Genomic DNA, 14,930 nt, shown 5'->3' on the forward strand with positions numbered 1-14,930 from the left:
AGTTAGACATTCTTATCCATTCTCTTCATGGCTGGCCGTTCATCCACCATCCCCTGCCATCTTTCATCACCAAATATTTTGCAATCATCTTGCAAATCACTTGGAGACGTGGTGCCTGTGGCTTGCTTTGTCTTACACCACAGTCCCTCCACTAACCTTTCCTCCTGCCCCTGGTCCCATCCCAGGCCAACACAACTCCACCACCACGCAGAAACCTGGGAAGACCAGGTCTGACACCGTGTCAAATTCCAGAGGATTTGCAGGGTGCACCATCCCTCTCATTCGCGGCTTCTTAGGGTGTAGATGGAACAGTCTGACTACAAGCACGGGGGCTGTTGCTCAGGATTCAAAGACTCCCATAAGGCAGGGGACCTTGAAAAGTCACCTTGTGTAGCCTCCTTCCTCTCTTTGCCTGAAGGCGAGCCAAGCGGGGTGAGATCCTGTCATTTTGGATTATGTTTTTAACTGAATCAAATCTCGCACAGTACACATTTGAGAACTTCATAAATATTACCTGGCTGACTGCACCGTAACCCCTCCCAGGCAGACAGACACAGCTAGGTTCCGAATCCCTAGGTTCCGAAATATCTCTTAGCCTAACCCACTCCCTGCACTTAATACTGATTTTGACAGAAAACCCTTGCCGTGTGCTTCAGATACAACTCTTGTGTGTTCTGCCATCTGATTTGTGATGGAAGTAGCTTATAAAAGTTGTGTGTAGATCACACTTTTGCAAAGGGGCCACCATTGTTTTTTTTACAATGAGGGGAAGTTAACAGGCAAAGGGTAATATCTGACAAATCTTTCTTTAAAAAAGAAATCCTCATAAAATAGAATAATGTGTTCAAGTTGATAGGATCATATTCAGATTCTTACAGTCAGGTTTCTTAAAACCAAAACCTTGCATTTCCCTTACTGCACAGATTCAATGCCATACTAGTTTCCTTAGAGCAGGTGGTCCCGCCCAAAGTCCAGATGCTAATGCACTGAAGAACTAGAACAAAACGACTTTGGTGGTTTTAACCCGACTTCAGTTTTTGCTTATCGTATGCTCTAAGCATTTGGCATGGGCAGAGCCATGCTGGCAGGCCAAGGCTAAGACATCTGAGAGTGATGCATTGCTAGGACAACACAAAGAGACATGCAGAACATCTGTTTAGAACTCTGGCTGAGCTTAACAGTATTTTCTTCCTTCTAAACCACAGGAACGAAGATTATGCCAGGTAGCAAAATGAAACTCCATTAAAAACAGGTGAGATGTATAACTACTCCTCAGAAAAACAAATCGAATATAGCCAAGATGTGAAAAAACTGGGGTAGTAGAGTTCTACCCGGTACAGCTCTGAAAAAAAGACAGAGTGAATGGAGCTGAAAATCCCAGGGCTAAAGTCCCCAGATAGAGGGCGGGGGCCACATGGAGGCACAGAGCAGCAGAAGAGAGCATCCTCCGCTCTGACCTGATGACACCCAGCTCCGGCGTCGTCATTACTGACACGGATTAGTGCAGACTCTCAGGATCAGAAATGGATTTAAATCTTGGATCGTCTTCATCCATCTCTGTGACCTCAGTGTTCCCCACAGTAAAATGGAAATAAAAATGTCCTTGAAGCTTGGTCCCGGGGGGTTAAACATGATAACCATGAAGTCATGCAGCCTCAGGCTAGCACATGTTCGGCCATCAATACATAGCAGCTGATGAATAAAAACTTGAACATGTTATGAATATGATCATCATACTTGTTCAGAGGACAACAGTGACTCATGTGCTACTGCGTGGAGACAAGGCACAGCTCCAAATCGGAAATTCTAGGGAATTTCAGGGGTCCTTGAACGGGAGTGAAGAAACATGTGCCTAATCCTGTCCTCTGCTTGCTGACACCAAGGGCAAGTCGAAACTTCCCTTTCCTGCCATGTAAAGAAGACCCCTGTGCTACCCTGCTTTCACGCCTATAAATCTTTAGAATAACTACCAAAGACGTTCCACAGAAATCCACCTGAAATGAATTCTGAAAGCAGAGTCAAAATTATTCAAAGGGCCGCTCCTCTACCATCGCGTGTGTTATGCTGAGATCCAGCACGTGTGTTAACCTGCATCGTCTCACGGAAAAGGCTGGAAGTCTCTGGTGCCCAAGAGATTTAGTCCCCTGGCATCGGCATCAACATTGGGTTCTGCTGTATTTTCTGAAAAGCAGTATCTTGTCAGCAAGCTGCTCTCAGAGACCATTTTTCCCAGCTTGAAATGTCTGATTAGAGATTGTTCTACCGTGAGCTCAAGAGAGGGCTACCACCAACCTCGCTATGTTTTGCAAGAATGGCCCACCCACAGTTCACGTTCTTTTATTCTGTTTGCATAATCATTTTCTCACAAGGCTCAGGGCCATGCAGTCACTGGCCTTGGTCAACCAAATCCTCTCTGTTTTAATTTTACCTCTCTCCAAGGCCATGTTCAAATGGCCCCTTAGTAAATTAATCCATTAGGGCCATGGTTCTTCACATGGGCTGCATATTCAACTGACCTGGGGAGCTTTTTTTAAAAAAAAAATACCCATGCTTAGGCCCCTCTCCAAGAACTCCTAATAGGGGTTTGTGTTTTTGTGATTACTGAGGGCACCGCCACTTCCTGGCAACAAATCTGGGGTTCTGTGTACTCAACTCCAGTTCCTCTCTGCCTCCCAAGAGGCTTTGGGGTAGCTGGAGTGTACAGAAGGGCCCATTTTCTCTTGCAGGAAGAGAAATGTAATTCTGAGCCAGTGGCGGCTGAGCTGTAGTTTGGGAAAATCACAAGTTTTCCCAGGGTCTAACTTATACACCAAGAGGTACCTTCTGGGTAAATAGAAATTGATGGTAATGATAACTCAGTCCTATAGTGATTTTGTGTATTTACAGGCTAAAGATGTGCAAGTGTTTTTTAAATTTTATTTTTAATAGTGTTTTAAATAGTGTTTTCTTTAAAAACTCATTTTTATTATTTACACTTACCATATCAAAGAAATACAGATAAGTGCAAACCACCCCCCATAATTCCACCACCAAGAGATAACCACTATTATGTTGTTATATATACAAGTCTAGGCTTTTTTCCTCTGTGATTTTATATACATATAAGGTTACGTGCACACATATATGCTTACATATATATTAGCAGGAAACGACATGAAATTGACAGTAATTGATCATTTTTACCTACAAAAACATGGAATTGTCTTTTATATACTGTTCGGCGATCTGCTTTTGTCTCAGTGCTGTATTGCAAATATTGCTTTGTGTCTGCCGTGCGTGTGGTGAGTGTGTGCATAGAGAGATATATACTTATATATGAGGCAAGGGAAGAGAAGGGGGGGAGAGAGAGAGGCAGAGACAGAGAGAGAGAGAGAGAGAGAGAGAGAGAGAGAGAGAGAGAGAGGGAGGGAGGGAGGGAGGGAGGGAGGGAGGGAGGGGGAGAGAGAGGACAATCTACCTTTTTTTTTTTTTTTTTTGCGGTACGCGGGCCCCTGCATCGGCAGGTGGACTCTCAACCACTGCGCCACCAGGGAAGCCCACAATCTACGTTTTTATTTTTGGTGGTGATTCATTTCTTTTCCACCTTCCTTTAAATTTTGGCTTCCTTTTTATATGGCATGCTCCCAAAGCATTTCCATTGTTCTTAGAAGCTATTTATGGCTGCATTCCTACCTTCCCACCCACCCTCATCCAGCCTGATCCTTTCTCTGCCAGGGAAAAACTGTGGCCAGCTGCATGCAGCCCACATCCCACGGATCTAAGTGAGCCAGAATAAGGAGAGATGACACATGTGTAAGGCGAACGTGCTGACAACTACACTACGGAAACGTTGCAAGATGACACATGTGGATGGATGGATTCAATCTCCAACCCACAGACTGGGCAAGGGGCTGCCCTCAAAACCCGTGCCTTGCGATTATTTGAAATCGGCTTCTATGGGTTTTGGATGCCACACATATACGTTTCCTGAGACCCAGGCATCAAGCCGCTCCGTGTGGACTAAGTGCCCACCAGGACAGTAGCCGGAACAGCTCTCTCCTGCCGGGCAGCAGTTGACACGTGTCATTAGAGTTCACGATTGCCCTTCTTTTCACTAAACCAGACACGTCCCATGTTTTCATCTCCAAAGACCATTTTCATTATTTCCTTCTTCATAGATCATATGCTTTGGAACCTTTTTCCCCTCCCCCCAAAAGATATCTCTTGAATTCAGTTTTATTTTAATTTACCCTCCACAGTCTTTGCAATCACAAATTATTTAGGAGCTGATTCTGAACTGTGTGGCAGATTCAGTCTTCTCTGCCCATTCTCTCTGGCTAGTTCCTTGTTTGCTGGAAGAATTCTCTAGCATCATTACGTAGGAATCTACCATGATTCCACAGCCTCCACGTCATGGCCAATTTCTCTGTCTACCTTTACGGTCTTCTATTAACTGGTCCCACCACATCAAATGTGACTCAGTTTCCGCTGCACCTCAGCAAAAATCCATATTCTAGTCCGATCAATCCGTGAACTCTCAGTGCTTTTGCCCAAGCTGTTTCCTCTCCAAGGACACCCTCCTCCCTCCAAGCCTCCTATATAAAAATGTCCTCTCTCCAATGCCTAGATCAATTTCTGATTCCCTCATGAAATCTTTGGTGATTACTACTCTGTTGGAAGAAATCTCTCCCTGCTCTAGACAGTTTATCTTACTTATACTCGCTAAAATACTACGCAATTTCTTTCAAAATATATTACTTTGTAAGTGTTCATCTGATTGATTTTATACTTTTGTCATCACCACTAGTTATGGGCTCCGAACATGAAAATCATATTTAAATGATGAGCTCACAAATAATTGGCACTGCAACAGAGGATCATGGCAAGAAAAAAAGTAGCAGGAGAAGTGAAATTAAAAGCTATTTGCTTGATTATTTACTGATTGGGAGAAAAAAAGTTGAAGTTATTGATTATCAGTGTGTTTCATTTACTCATGCTTTCCCTCTTCTCCCATAACCAGAAATAATTAAGAAGCCCTCTGCATGCTCTCCAAAGCTGCAGGAAATCCCAAGATCTGGTGGACCTGCTTTGTATTAGCACTAGCAGATAATTAGATAAACACTAGGTCTGCTTTCACTGGCAACACCACCGTGATTGAACGTGTCAGGCAGACACTGAAGATGACAAGCAGGGATTCTATTCTGTTCTCCTGTGGTTGGTGAGAGCTCACTAAGGCTGTAGGACATGCAGGAACACAACCACCAGCTCTTGTAAAAACCATGAAATTCTTCCGGCGATGGAAAACACAGCGCATCTCTCGTTTTTCACTCTTTTCAGTTGTTAATTTCTGCATTGCGTTTTTCTTTCGGGGTTTTTTTTTTTTTTAATTTAAAGATCCTGCTCAGAAATGACTCTTCAGAGACCGTATTTACCCCAAGTTACTGAGTTAATTCAATTCTTGCTTCCTCTCCCCACTTCCCAGCCTGTATAGACCATCGTTAAGATCTACTGCCCCTTTTAAAATGCACTGAGCAGAGTTTCCTGTGCTCTACAGTAGGTTCTCGTTGGCTACCCATTTTAAATATGGTGGTGTGTATATGTCAATCCCACACTCCCAATTTACCCCTCCCCATGGGAAAAGAATTTGAAAAAGAATAGATACATGTATAACTGAATCACTTTGCTGTACACCTGAAACTAACACAACATTGTTAATCAACTATGCTCCCACATAAAATAAAAATTTAAAAAATGCACTCTGAGCACATCCATCCATGCAGGACAAGTACAGAGAACAGGAGGTTTTGAGAGATTCCTCCCAGGGTTTTCCAGTTGGTTACGTCTGTTAGAGGAATCACTGGTTTCCTCAGAGATAACTATCTGGGTAATTAGAGAAATTCCAGGACTGAATGGCAAAACCCTCCACCTGAATAAAAACCCGTAAGATCTGAGATGTACATCAGTAAATGAAGATCAGCTGTATTAATATGTTCTACCAAAGAACTGTTCAAGATCCCATCGTATTAATTAGGGGAAATCAGATGGGTACTACAAGAGACAGCTCATGGGTATGACTTATGATGACAAAGACCTTCCACAATGGCCCCTCAGCCAGATCACACAATTTGTGTGCATGAGATGATGTCGTCCTCCCTCTTCCTTCTTTCAAATTTGACTTCTCTTATAGGAATGTCTTTTGTATGTCCTAAACTCAGATGAATAAGTATCCACAATGACCATACTCCCAAGGGGCATTTGCATATTTCATTTTTGAACTAAATCATTTCAATGTCTAGATTTCTTACCACCTTTGTCCATTCCCACCGATTCACTGTGGGTTAGTTTGTTTTTATGATGGATATACAGGGTACAGTATGCTTTGGGGTTACAGCAAAGATGTTTAAGCATCTGTCTGCAAAGACTTTCTTATCGGCAATTGGCCTCAAAGTGATAAAATGCACTGTTTCCAATTCTGCTCCGAGGGAAGATGCATATTAAGATTCTTCTATGCTGTAAATTGTTTTGCTTTGATTCCCTCCCTTCTATTCACAACAGGAAAATATATGTATGTGTATACAGACATACACACTCACTCAAAACTAACCATAAATGTTCAGGGTCTATAATTCAAGCTTAAGGGAATCATCTATGGATAAACGTCATCACGATCACTTTCCTTACCTTAAGGGAGGAGTGATATTCAAATTATTTAAAAATAGTTTAGAAGCATCCTGTCAGTGTAGGCACCAGCCCTGACATAGGGTCACGGTGACTTTCTGCTGTGTCCAGGGCGGTCCCTTTAGTTGCTGGGTCATAGGGAGGTGTGGGTAGGGAATGGATTGGGGGTGGGGGTGGTGAGACTGGGGAGGGTGTTATGATGACTATTCACTGACTGCTAAAGAAATACTTAGCAACTGATATACACAGGACATCAGTCCTGTCTTACCAAAAAAAAAAAAAAATGCTGAAAAAGAAACTGAATTGTGAATCTTTGACTTGTAGTTTTATTCTAAGCTTCCTCAGGCCTCAGGCACGTAGAGTCTATATCTGTGTTTTTCATCTATTCTCAGTGCCTGGAACAGTAAGTGGAATATGGTAGGTACTCAATAAATATTTGTTGAACAGATGAGTGCTACTCAGCCTTGTATGTACTTTCAATCACGATCATTACAAAGTCAGGGTCCCTAAATTTCCTAATTTCTGTATGAATTCCTAGGACATTGTAGCTTCTCAATGAAGGGAATGGAGCAGATGCTAGAGGCCTGCTTTGATGACTCAGTTCTTAGGGGTGGCTGGCAACCGGCTTTGCTGGGAAGGGAGGGGATGGGGTTACCTTTGTTTCAGATCTAAAAGATGTCCCCCTATCACCCTGCATATTCATCATCCAAATGGTGAATTTTAGGTGTGACTGAACTAGAATATCTCCTCAAAGCTGGCTAAAAGACAAGTATCTGTAAAATCATGATGACTTCAAGTTTTTATACTGAGATGAAGCTTAGAGATCACCCAGCACCCCGTATCCCGCCTCCCCCCCACCCGCCCCTGTTTGATAGTAATGGACAGAAGGCAAGGGATGGTGAGAGATCTGTCAAGGTCACACGCTAGTAACAAAACAACTGAACTAAGACCTAGGACTCCTTACTCCCAGTGCACAGCCCTTTTCCCTACCCCATGATCTCTTTCTAAACGATCACGGCAATTTCCTATTCCACTGCACACTAACGTCGTCCTCTCCCAAACACATGTATGCAAGGCCGGGGCTTTTAGGAGGATGCTGACACTTCTCTGGAAAAAGGACAAGGCCAGGGTTAAGGATACTGCATGCTGGTGATGTTCATATCATCTTCGCTTTCTGCATCACATGTCTCAATGCTCTTGAAGACACACACGTATTTAATTTGTAACGTAAGGAGAAAATATAGAATCAAAACAAAGACGTTTCCTCCACCTCTATTAATTCACTTTGTTCAGCACACCCCAGAGAGCACTGAATCCTTTACAGGAGTACATTACTCTGTTTTAAATCACTTCCCTGGTTGGGTTCTTGCCGTTTCTTTTATGGCTGGTCCACTCTATGATCTCAGACATTAAATCTTTCTCTAATCCAGACTCATATTTCTTACCCAGGGTTTTGTGGAGTCCTGATTAAATAGACCGCAGAGGTAGGATCTGGAATACACAGAACTGCTGAGATGGGGAGAGTCTGTTTTATAGGACAGAAAGCCTAAATTTTGGAAACTTCCTGACTCTGGATATCATTAGTTACTGACCAAATCTATTAGATAGCTTTTAAAAATACAAAAAATAATGCCGAAATCGCTAATCTGGGGATGTGGGAATGTCGAATGATGGAAGTGTTGACATGTAACAGATACCATTGATCCAGAAGAGCCGGCACCAGGACGATAACCCTGGGATGTGGAGACTGTGTATGGTCTAGTAGTGCATGTGGGCGATTTTCCCCCACCAGTGAGAAAGGATCTTTAAATGTGTGTTGACAAATTAGAATTTGCTTTATGAAAATTTATTTTCTAACACAATTGTTAGAACATGTGTATTTCATAACACGAGGGAAGCTCTCAGTATAATGAAGAATGATTTTCTCACTTGGGGACCATCCAGGCTTCTCTCCCGGGCCTTCCCCTTGAGTTATTTTTAATTAGTTGTTACAATCATAGAATTTTAGGACTTGTTGGGACCTCAGAGATCACCTGGTCTGTCTCCTCCTCATAACTAAATCCCCCCTGCAAAGGAAGACTGGAAAATCAAGAGCTGTTCTCTCAGCTACTTCTCAGACGTTTCTGGGAAAGGATATTGACACTTTGGTCTGACACCAAGTTGAAGAATCCTCATGAGTTGTTAGGGTCCTTGTAAACCGTGTTCCTCCAACCAACGGTATGTCTCAAATTACCCCTCAGAACTGGTTCATACAAAGAACACAATCTGTGTCCCATAGATTTTAATGTGAAGCACATTTTATTTCATTAGACACTATATTAGTCAGATATATTAGGAAATGTTTTAACAAAATATCTAAAGTGCCACTTGTCAACTCTTCCACAGAACATGGAAAACACACTTTTTCTGCCGCAGGAATCCCTTTACTAGAAGACACACACATTATTATTATTATTTACACAAACGGAGTGCTTACTACAGATGTCAAATGCTTTGCATGGTTCAGGTCATTTCCTCCTCAAAACGAACCCTTTGTAATAGACACTATTATAACTTTTCTTTTATAGAGGAATAAATTTAGGGTTAGAGAAATGAAGAAATTTGCTCATAGCATTGCAACCGAAATTCAAACTCAAGCAATCTGACGCCAGAGCCCGGATTCTTCGACCTGTTACCTATAGGATAAATGTTCAAATCCTATAGGCTCAGCTCATTCATTTCTCTCAATTCTAGGTTCATGTCCATTTCTAATTTTTCAGAAAGAGAATAACATCTCAACTCAGAATCACAGAGGATGCTGTAAGGCCATTCAGCCTTTGCTCTCAATGCCAGCTCAACCCAGGCCCATCCTGGGCCAGCCCTCATGGAAACTCAACCTCTGTACCTTCTCGCAATCCCCAGTTAGGAGCCAGTGCCTTCCCTGTGCTTCCTGGGGATGCCATCTACAAAATATTTCTCTTTTCTTTGTAATGAATTTGTATTCCCATCAACTATCTGGCCCTGTGGCTAAAATTTCCCGTCCTTAAGAAATGTTTTTAAGCTTTCTACTGGGGTTTCTGTCTCCAGTTTACACTGTCACGGGGATCTGTTCTTATTTGTCTATCTGGTTTTCTTGGGGTTGTTCTGTTTTGTTTGGTTTTGTTTTAGTCTTCTTCCTCTCTCTCTAATGTGATGTGCGTACCGTGTGTACCCTCTCTAACTAATGTGATATGGAGTTATGTATCCTGTTCTCCAGCTGCCCAAATTTAATGTTAGAGTCCTTCCTATTTACAGGAGAGGTGTTTTATTTCAATTCCTCTCATAAAATGAACAAAGTTAACAAGATGCCTCAGAGATAAACAATCTTCCAGACATGTTTCTGGAGTATGACAGCACTTCCTGTCCAATTCCACCAAAAGAATGTAAGCCCAGTGTAAACGTTCATATGGAAATATGGTGGTGGTGGGTCGGGGGAGTTGACAGAATAGGAAAAAGAAGAAGAAAGAAACAGAATAATTGCACTGATTTCTATTAGCTGAGAAGGAAATTTTTATGTAGGTTACTCTGTCATGACTACGTACATGTGGCACACGTCTGGGAAGAAATAAAGAGATGATGATGACAGAGGGAAAATTTCCTGCATCACAAAAGGCATCTTAGGGCTTCCCTGGTGGCGCAGTGGTTGAGAGTCCGCCTGCCGATGCAGGGGACGCGGGGTCGTGCCCCCCTCCGGGAGGATCCCACATGCCGCGGAGCGGCTGGGCCCGTGAGCCATGGCCGCTGAGCCTGCGCGTCCGGAGCCTGTGCTCCGCAACGGGAGAGGCCACAACAGTGAGAGGCCCGTGTACCGCAAAAAAAAAAAAAAAAAAAAAAGGCATCTTAAGTCCTTGTTTCAGAGCTGGTTGAAAAGAAAGGCCACAGATTTTTTTTAAATTGAAGTATAGTTGGTTTACAATGTTGTGTTAGTTTCAGGTGTACAGCAAACTGATTCAGTTATATATATATATATATATATATATATATATATATTCTTTTCAGATTCTTTTCCCTTTTAGGTTATTACAAAATATTGAGTATAGTTCTCTGTGCTATTCAGTAAGTCCTTGTTATTTACCTATTTTATATACAGTAGTGTGTGTATGTTAATCTCAAACTCCTCACTTATCCCCCACCCCACTTTCCTCTTTGGTAACCATAAATTTATTTTCTATGCCTGAGGCCATAGATTTTTAGTGGTTTACTAAATACATATCAATCATCAATGGGCCAATGGATGAAGGTCAGTCCTTACTTGGAAGGGGGATGATGCTCAAAAAGACAATCAGATGTCTTTATCTTCTTGTTAACAAGGCATAAATGCAGAAAAGTCCACAGAGGGTGGATAACAAAGCGGAGACATTTTATGGTAATTTGCTGTATGTGGCTCATTCTTTTTCCTTTTTATGCTCAATTCCACACAGGATGTGGCACTAGAGTTCAAATCCTCTTACCACAAGGCACAAAAGTAAAAGTTTTAGCCTTGTAGAATTTAAAAAAATGCTTTCACTAAGACATATGAGTATTGAGCTATCTCTATTTTCTTTTTTAATTAAGCACAACGGAAACTTCTGTTATGAGCCACTTCACTCTGTCTCGTTAAAGCGTGTTATTCACTGGTCTTCTTATTGGGTCTCATAACGGGAAAGTATTATTGGGGCATGGGAGAGAGATTGTGGCTAAGTTGCTAATGACACCACATATGTCCAAATCTACATTCTTATCACTCCTGTGGGTCTGCAATATTATATCCACATTTTCTATGCTGTCTACATAAAGGCAACTCTGAATTAATCAACTGTTTGTTATGCAGAAAGGCAGCTATTGGGTATTTCTAGGGTAAATCTTCATGGGAAAAGGAATACCTACTATGTACTACAAATGGAATGGAAATGGGTTTTTAACATTAAAACTACTTGGGAGAATTAACAAGCAGTAGGAAACTTCATGACAACTTAATGCATTGTGCTAGCATGTTATCTTGCTGATGCCACTTTTATTTCTTTGCTATATAGAATTTTACTGTGCTATAATTAACCAATTATGTGGTGCAGCAGGCCCTGAAATATGACCTTATCCAACAAAAAGTTTTTAGAAGAGTCCAACATGATTCCTGACTCTCTGCCCAAAGAAAGGACATGACGGTTTTCGTTTTGGTAAAGGGACATCCATCTGTTATAATCTTATATATGAAACGGATATTCTGTAAACCACTAGCAAAAAGTAAGAGTTGTTTCGGATGCACTTAGCTAACTCTGGAGTGAATATTCTCTTATTCAGTGCCCTAAAGAAATACAGGGAAGGGACCCAGGTAATTACTGTAATGGATAACAATGAGAAAATGCTTCCAAGGCAACCTGTACTCTGATGTGATTACAGGCTCACCTTTTCACGTGCTTCCTTTAGGTCACTTAAGTAGATAGTTCAACAGACAATGTGGTTAGATTATGAGATGTAGCTTGGGGATGTTTATTTGAACCTGCTATTGTATAGACATCTTTATCCTTGATGGGGTTTCCAAACTGTCACCTCCAACTTTTCTTATCAGTGTAACTCAGGAGAAATGAAAACAAAGCACGATGTAACTGATCTTTCCATTTCTGAACTGTCAATGTTGAAATGACCTATCTCACATCCTGACAAGAAGGACTGATTAGCTATCAGGTAGCTCAGCCTTGAAGATTTCCTCTCTCTTTTGGGTCCCTGTGACATTTCTCTGGCTTCGTTCTCACTGCACATCTGGGCACTAATCCCCTCTGAAGCAGATTCACTCAGTCCTCTGAAGCCAAAGCCCTTAGTTTTTCATCTGCTGGAATAAAAAGGAGAGGGAGCAGGCTCCCCTTACTTCTCAGACTCAAACTAAACACCCCACTATTTTCACCCTTCTGTTCCTGCCAATGAGGAACGTACGTGTCATTTACATGGACATTTCTGTGATCCTCCGGCACAGAAGCAGCTAAGTTCAGCAAGTAGGAAGGACAGCGGTCAAAAAACTACCTGATTTTGATGTTAATGCTTAAAAAACATGGATCCACGAGTTCTTGTCTCTCGACGGTCATCCCATGTAATTATCTTCCTCGAAAAGAACTGTTCTAGCGTAAAGGCCCTGGATGTTTAGTTTATGCTTGTCATTTGGAACCTCGGACTCACTGCTATTGGTACCAACTGCTCAATCCTACACTCCCCGGTCTTGGGGCATTTCTTTCCTTGTTGAGGGCATTTAGGTGTGGCCATCTGTCATAGCATAACACTAAGGTCCTGTGCCACAGTCACAACCGACCTAGCAACAACCATACCCCAATATTAAAGTGATCACTCAGAGCTGGCAGCTCCATCTCTAGGAGGAATGCAGCCCTCAGGGACAACAAAAGGAATCCAGATGCTTTGTTGAGAGCTAAATAAAAGCAAAGAATTGTAGGTCATCCAACAGCCGAGCAATGTCATTGTGTAACTGCCAAGAGAAGTTGGGAATTGAGGACTTGCTTTAGGGTCGTATCTGGCATAAAGGGAAGAAAATTTAAAAGAAGGAAATCCCCAAATTGGAACATGACCTAGATCTTTCAGGAAGCGACTGCTCCATAGAGCTGTTGCCAAATGCTATTTTAATCAAACCAAACCTTCACTGGATCTCTATCCTGAGAGCACAGCTAGTTTCACCAAGAGCACCCTGGCGAGGTACCAGCTAGAAGCATAGAGTGATGTTGGCATCATCTAACTAGACTGCTGTTCATTGATTCCCGCAGAGATAGTAAAATGCTATTCATTTTTGTTGACATGAGTAGCCACTCTCTGTCTAAAAGGGCAGAATACATACATACCCCTTTCCCACTGATGTGTAAATACATCTCATTCACCTCTATGATTTCACAGGCTTCACTCTTTTTCCATCACGAAGCTTAGTCATTGTAGCCATCAAGAGTCTCTGATCATGTCTGACAGACATCTTAATATGCATATTACAGAGACAAAGAATGCTAGAAAAACTCATGCTTAAGTAGGAAAGGGAATAGGGGAACGAATAGATTGAACAGAAAGGAAAGGCTTACACGGCATTTTAAACTCATGAGGGGATTTCACAGAGCTCTCAACCTTCAGTGCTGAACATATTCTAAACCTCACTGTTTCCCTATCCGTTTGATTTCCACTGTTGGAAAATGTAAACAGAATATCCACTAAACTGCACATGTGAGACTAAAACCACACATGGCCAATGTCCAAAGAAGGGTTTCATTCAGTAATTAAAGCAATTTCCTGAACCTCGGCTTGACTGGCTCCAAGGAAAGAACTATGCTTTGGGACTTCCCAAGTACATATGCGTTTATGATGGTGAATTTTATGTGCCAACCCAACTGGGCCATGAGGTGCCCAAATATTTGGTCAGACATTAGTCTGTGAGGGTGTTTTCAGATGAGACCAACATTGAAATGGACAGGCTGAGAAAAGCAGATTGCCCTCCATAATGTGGGTGGGTCACATCTAATCAGCTGAAGTCCTGATCCTTCCCAAGTAAGAGAGACTTCTCCTGCCTGAAAGCCTCTGAACTGGGCCATTGGCTCTTCCTGGTTCTATAGCAGCCTGCCAGCCTTTGGACTTGAACTGGGACATTGGTTCTGCAGATTCTGGACTTGCCAGCCTCTATAATAACATGAACCAATTTCTCATAATAAATCTCTTTACATATGTATGTATGTATGTGCGTATGTTTATAGCCTGTATCTTACATACGTATCCTATTGGTTCTGTTTCTCTGGAGAACCCTGATGAATACAATATCTCAGATTTTAAAATTGGGATCTAGACTGGTCACTATCCTCTTAGTGCTGGTAATTCCTTTTAGCCCTAAACATAACTCTTACTCAACTAAAAAATAACTATCTATTGCAATACAAGTGCAAATGAATAATATTTACATATTTGATAACAATTCTTTCTCACATTAGGAGCTAACCATTGTCTGTCTTCAATCAGTAACTCTAAGTGTCAGTCAACCAAGGTTGAAGCTTGACATTCATAGAATTTTCCCAAGCTCAAGCTCAGTTGCTGGTTGTTAGGAAAGGTTATTACTATGGTCATCTAAAATTCAACCAGTACTTTCTTATTTCTAATATTTCAAAAGTGTCTAATGATCATCTAAACTATAATCAGTAGCCACATAGTTATACTGTCAACAGCTTTTTAGAAGATATATGAGATTAGAGTCCTAACTACAGTCCTAATCAATGGAAGAATATGTTAAAAAACATGTTAAAAATAGTCAT

The 14,930-nt window shown here is 41.7% G+C and overlaps 1 protein-coding gene across 2 annotated transcripts in view; it reads right to left on the bottom strand.

Annotated features, from left to right (window-relative positions):
* Positions 1-14,930, bottom strand: part of UNC5D (unc-5 netrin receptor D) — a 603,667-nt gene that overhangs the window by 96,070 nt on the left and 492,667 nt on the right. The gene's annotated exons all lie outside the window — the stretch shown is intronic.

This window comes from Lagenorhynchus albirostris, chromosome 21 (assembly GCF_949774975.1).
Source record: "Lagenorhynchus albirostris chromosome 21, mLagAlb1.1, whole genome shotgun sequence".
NCBI lineage: Eukaryota > Metazoa > Chordata > Mammalia > Artiodactyla > Delphinidae > Lagenorhynchus > Lagenorhynchus albirostris.